This window comes from Apium graveolens, chromosome 11, assembly GCF_009905375.1.
Source record: "Apium graveolens cultivar Ventura chromosome 11, ASM990537v1, whole genome shotgun sequence".
NCBI classification, from domain to species: domain Eukaryota; kingdom Viridiplantae; phylum Streptophyta; class Magnoliopsida; order Apiales; family Apiaceae; genus Apium; species Apium graveolens.
Genome location: NC_133657.1, coordinates 173,835,328 through 173,841,327, shown reverse-complemented (window position 1 = coordinate 173,841,327; position 6,000 = coordinate 173,835,328). Strand labels below are relative to the sequence as shown.

The 6,000-nt window shown below is 41.8% G+C and overlaps 1 non-coding gene across 1 annotated transcript; it reads right to left on the bottom strand.

The window, feature by feature from the left end:
- Positions 1-313: 313 nt before the first annotated feature.
- Positions 314-420, bottom strand: LOC141699550 (small nucleolar RNA R71). Its single transcript, XR_012566002.1, has one exon. It is a non-coding gene; the product is annotated as a small nucleolar RNA R71 (small nucleolar RNA).
- Positions 421-6,000: the final 5,580 nt, after the last annotated feature.

Below are 6,000 nucleotides of genomic sequence, written 5' to 3'. Positions count from 1 at the left end.
TATTCGACCAGCCATCTCGGCTAATACCTTTGAGATCAAGTTAAGCACGATTCAGATGATACAGAACTCAGTTTAGTTTGGGGGTTCTCCGACAGAAGACCCCAACACGCATATCAGAGATTTCATCGAGATCTGCGACACTTTCAAGTTCAATGGAGTTTCTGAAGTGACTATTAAGTTGTGGCTTTTCCCATTCTCTCTGCGGGATAAAGCTAAGTGTTAGTTACATTCTCTACCACCAGGGTCTATCATCAAATGGGAGGATCTTGCTCAAAAGTTCTTAACTAAATTCTTTCCTATGGCAAAGACTGCTGCAATCAGGAACGCACTTACTCAATTTGCTCAACAATCTGGAGAATCTTTATGTGAAGCTAGGGATCGCTATAAGGAGATGTTTAGGAAGTGCCCTCACCATGGGATGCCTGACTGGATGATTATTAACTGCTTCTATAATGGTTTGGTTGCTACTTCTAGACCCATGCTTGATGCAGCATCAGGAGGAGCCTTGTGGGCTAAAAGCTATAATGAAGCTTATGAATTGATTGAACTGATGGCTGCGAATGAATACCAGAATCCTACTCAAAGACTATCTCAGGGCAACATAGCTGGAATTCTGGAGTTAGATGCAGCTACTGCTATAGCTCCTCAGCTTAAGGCTTTGACGATGAAGGTGGATTCTTTGGTTTTTTATGGAGTTAATCAGATCACTAGTGTCTGTAAGCTTTGTGTTGTGCCCATGAGATGGAGTAGCGTGCTATTTTTAGTGAATCGGCTCAGTTCATGAGCAACTTTCAGAGGTCGCAGCAGCCTGTGCCAGCCACCTATCATCCTAACAACCGCAATCATCCTAACTTTAGTTGAAGCAATTCTCAGAATGCAGTTCAACAGCCTTATCAGCAGTATCCAGCAAAGTAGTACAACCCTCCTGGTTTTCAGCAACCGCAGTATGTACCAAGGCAACAATTCCAGCTGCAACAGTCCAATGAAAAATCTGAATTGGAAGAGTTGAGGCTCATGTGCAAGAGGCAAGCGGTTTCTATCAAGACCTTGGAAAATCAAATTGAACAAATTGCCAATACCTTGCTAAATCATCAACTAGATACACTCCCTAATGACACTGAAGTGCCAGGAAAGAGGGAAGCTAAGGAGCAGGTAAAGGCAATTACATTGAGGTCTGGGAAGGTTGTAAATCCCGAACACTCTCAAGTTTCGGATGAAGAAGCTGTGGCTGAAGAAGAAGAAGTACAGAAGGAAGATGAAGGAACTAAGGAAGACTACTGTTAAACACACTCCTCCTGAGGGTAATACAGAGGAGAAGCAGATCTATCCTCCACCTCCCTTTCCTAAGAGGCTGCAGAAGAAAAAGCTGGATAAGTAGTTTGAGAAGTTTCTGGAGGTGTTCAAGAAACTTCATATCAACATACCTTTCGCTGAAGCTCTTGAATAGATGCCTAGTTATGCGAAGTTTATGAAAGGTATTCTTTCTCAGAAAGTAAAGCTTAATGACTTAGAGACCATCGCTCTCACAGAGGAATGCAATGTTGTGCTGCAACAGAAGTTACCTCTGAAGCTTAAAGATCCTGGAAGCTTCACTATTCCTTGCACCATCGGAAAAGTGTCATTTGACAAATGCTTATGTGACTTGGGAGCTAGTATCAATCTGATGCCCTTGTCAATCGTCAAGAAGTTGGACCTACCTGATCCAAAGCCTACTTATATGACCTTGCAGTTGGCCGATCGTTCTATTACATACCCACGAGGCATTATAGAGGATGTTTTGGTCAAGGTTGATAAACTCATATTTCCTGCTGATTTTGTAATTCTTGATTTCAGGAGGATAAGAAGATTCCAATAATCTTGGGAAGACCATTCTTGGCTACTGGCCGAACATTGATTGATGTGTAGAAGGGTGAGCTTACTATTCGAGTGCTGGATCAGGATGTGACCTTCAATGTGTTCAATGCCATGAAATTCCCCACTGAAAATGAGGAGTGCTTAAAAGTGGAGTTGGTCGATTCTGTGGTTACTGCTGAACTTGATCAATTGCTAAGGCCTGATGCCATAGAAAATGCCTTGTTGGGGAATTCAGATAGTGAAGATGATGAAGGTGATGAGCAGTTGCAATTTCTGAATGCTACTCCTTGGAAGTGGAAGATGGATATGCCTTTTGAATCTCTTGGAATTGAGGAACTGAACAAATCTCCAAAACACCTCAAGTCATCTATTGAGGAGGCCCCTACATTTGAGCTTAAACCATGGACTGAACATTTAAGGTATGATTTTTTAGGTGATGCATCTACTTTGCCAGTTATTATTGCATCTGACCTTTCAGGTAGTGATGAGGAGAAGCTCTTAAAAATTATGAGAGAGTTCAAATTGGCAATTGGATGGACTATAGCAGATATTAAGGGAATCAACCCTTCTTATTTCTTGCATAAAATTCTGCTAGAAGAAGGTAGCAAGCCTACTGCTGAGTAGCAGAGAATGTTTAATCCGATCATGAAAGAAGTTGTGAAGAAGGAAATTCTCAAATGGCTAGATGCAGGGATCATCTATCCCATTTCTGGCAGTTCTTGGGTGAGTCTAGTTCATTGTGTGCCGAAGAAGGGAGGTATCACAGTTGTTGCTAATGAGAAGAATGAGCTCATTCCTACTCGAACAATCACGGGGTGGAGAGTTTGCATGGACTATAGAAAGCTGAACAAGGCCACGAGAAAGGATCACTTTCCTCTTCCTTTTATTGATCAGATGCTTGACCTGTTGGCTGGGCATGAGTACTACTGTCTTCTGGATGGCTATTCGGGCTATAATCAGATTTGCATTGCTCTAGAAGATCAGGAAAAGACTACTTTCACTTGTCCATTTGGTACTTTCACCTTCAGAAGAGTTTCTTTTGGTTTATGTGGAGCACTTGCCACATTTCAAAGATGCATGATGGTTATCTTCTCTAACATGATTGGTCAGAATATGGAGGTGTTTATGGATGATTTCTCTGTATTTGGTGATTCTTTTGATGAGTGCTTGCAGAATCTTGGCGCAGTTCTTAAAAGGTTTGTTGAGACCAATCTGGTTCTCAATAAGGTATCTAATAAGGGTCTTGAGGTGGACAAAGCCAAGGTGGGGGTCATTGAAAATCTTCCTCCACCAATTTCTATTAAGAGAGTTCGCAGCTTTCTTGGTCATGCGGGTTTCTATAGGCGGTTCATCAAGGACTTCTCTAAAATCTCTAAACCCTTGTGAAATCTTCTAGAGAAGGATGTCCCATTCAATTTTGATGACTAGTGCCTAGCTGCTTTTGAGTTCTTGAAGAAGAGTTTGATCACGGCACCTGTCATAACTACACCTGATTGGAATGAACCTTTTGAGATGATGTGCGATGTAAGTGACTATGCAGTTGGAGCAGTTCTTGGGTAGAGAAAGAACAACATATTTCATGTGGTCTACTATGCTAGTAAGAGCCTCAATGGTGCTCAACTGAATTATACTACTACTGAGAAAGAACTTTTGGCCATTGTCTATGGTTTTGAGAAGTTTCGATCTTATTTGTTTGGGACGAAGGTGACAGTTTTCACTGATCACGCTGCAATTCGATATCTCATCTCGAAGAAGGACTCAAAGCCTAGATTGATTAGATGGGTTCTTTTGCTTCAGGAATTTGAATTAAAGATCAAGGACATAAAAGGTACTGAGAATCAAGTCATTGATCATCTCTCGCGTTTGGAAGACCCAAGTACAACTTCACAGGATAAGACATTGATAAATGAGTCTTTTCCCGATGAGCAGCTGTTTGGGGTACAAGAAGAAGAACCGTGGTTTGCAGACATTGTGAACTACCTTGTGAGCAATATCATGCCTCCGGATTTATCTTATGCTCAAAAGATGAAGTTTCTTCATCAGGTGAAGTGGTACATGTGGGATGAACCATATCTGTTTAGGCAAGGAGCTGACCAAAATATCAGGAGATGTATTTCATACAGCGAAACGGGAGGGGGGGATCTTGCAAGATTGTCATTCGACTATTTATGGAGACCACTATGATGGAGAGAAGACAACAGCTCGTGTCCTTCAAGCGGGATTCTTCTGGCCTACATTGTTTAAGGATGCACATCAGTTTGTTTTTAAAGTGCGATCGATGCCAGCGTGTAGGCAATATGTCCAAGAGGGATGAGATGCCTCTTAATGTGCTTCTCGAGGTTGAGGTCTTTGATGTTCAGGGAATCGACTTCATGGGGCCGTTTGTCTCATCTTGTAATAATCAGTATATCTTGTTGGCAGTTGATTATGTATCGAAATGGGTGAAAGTCAAGGTTGTGCCGATAAATGATGCGAAGGTAGTGCTTAATTTTCTTCATAAGCAGATATTCACACGATTTGGGACTCCCAGAATCATAATCAGTGACGAGGGATCTCATTTCTGCAATCGCAATTTCACTGCTATAATGTAAAGGTATAATGTAAATCATCGCATTGCTACATCCTACCATCCTCAGACTAATGGTCAAGCTGAGGTGTCTAATAGAGAGATCAAGCGTATACTAGAGAAAGTTGTGTGTCCATCAAGGAAGGACTGGTCTTTGAAGCTTGATGAAGCTGTTTGGGCATATAGAACAGCATACAACACTCCGTTAGGTATGTCGCCATTTCAGTTGGTGTACGGTCATGGTTGTCATTTGTCTGTGGAGCTCGAGCATAAATCGTATTGGGCTTTGAAGAAGTTAAACCTTGATTTGGATGCAGCTGGTAAAAAAGAATGCTTCAATTGAATGAACTCAATGAATTTCGACTTCAAGCGTATGAAAACAACAAAATATATAAGAAGAAAGTCAAGAGGTGGCACGATAGGGGTCTAGTGCTCAAATTATTTATGCCGGGGCAGCAATTTATTTTGTTCAACTCTCGTCTCCGTCTTTTTCCTGGAAAATTGAAGTCGAGGGGGTCCAGGTCTTTCATAATCAAAACCATGTTTCTGCATGGAGCTGTGGAGATTTTTGAGAATGATCTAGGCCAAGCATTCAAGTGAATGGATAGAGATTGAAGCACTACTATGGGGATACGAAAAACCGTGAGGTGGTTAGTGCTGTTTTATTGTCTACCTGATCTCAAGATTTTACGTCAAGCTAACGATATAAACCAAGCGCTTTTTGGAAGGCAACCCAAGCTTGTTGTACATTAGTAGATAGAGGAAGAAGGAAAAAAAAGAAAAACACAAAAAAATCAGAAAATCAGAAAAATTCAGTGCCAACTACAGTAGCACGGCGCGCCCGCGCTGGGTCCCTGGTTCTAAAAAAAATATTAAACAGAAATTCGGGAATTTGAAGGCAAAATCAATTCCTACCCAAATTTTACTCTCCCACATCCTATATTTCCCTCTCCAAATCAAACCCATTATTCCCATAATCAATTCCCACTCCTTTTCCATAACTAATTCTCTCCCAATCTCCTATATATACATACACTTATACACAACTCCTCCATCACTTCTCAAACTCTCAAACACACAAATCTTTCTTATAAACTTATATTCTCTCAAGCTTATTCAATATCAATGGCACCAAAAAGACAACGAACCCAAGTTAGCAGCAGCACCACTGATTCTTCAAGTGCTAGGGGTGTGAGGCCTGGTTTTGCAACTCCCGAGGCTGAGGCAGAGTATACGAGACTACTTTCGAAGCCTATACCCAAGGAGCGTGGTTTTCTGCCATCACGGAAAGATGGTAAGTTGTTGGAGATGATCTTGGAGATGGGCTGGGTTGCTTTTTGCGAGACACCCGCTGCTATGCGCATGAGTGTGGTGCGTGAGTTCTATGTGAATGTTAAGGCGGGGAAGAACGGTTTCACGGTGGTTAGGGGAATGACGGTGGAGTATAGTGTTGAGGCTATTCATAGGGCGATTGAGCATCCCGAGAGGAGGCCAGAACAGGAGAATTGAAATGAGAAGACGTCGGAGGAGTTTAACTTGGATTTGATTGTTGCTATCCTGTGTGTACCTGAGACTCATTG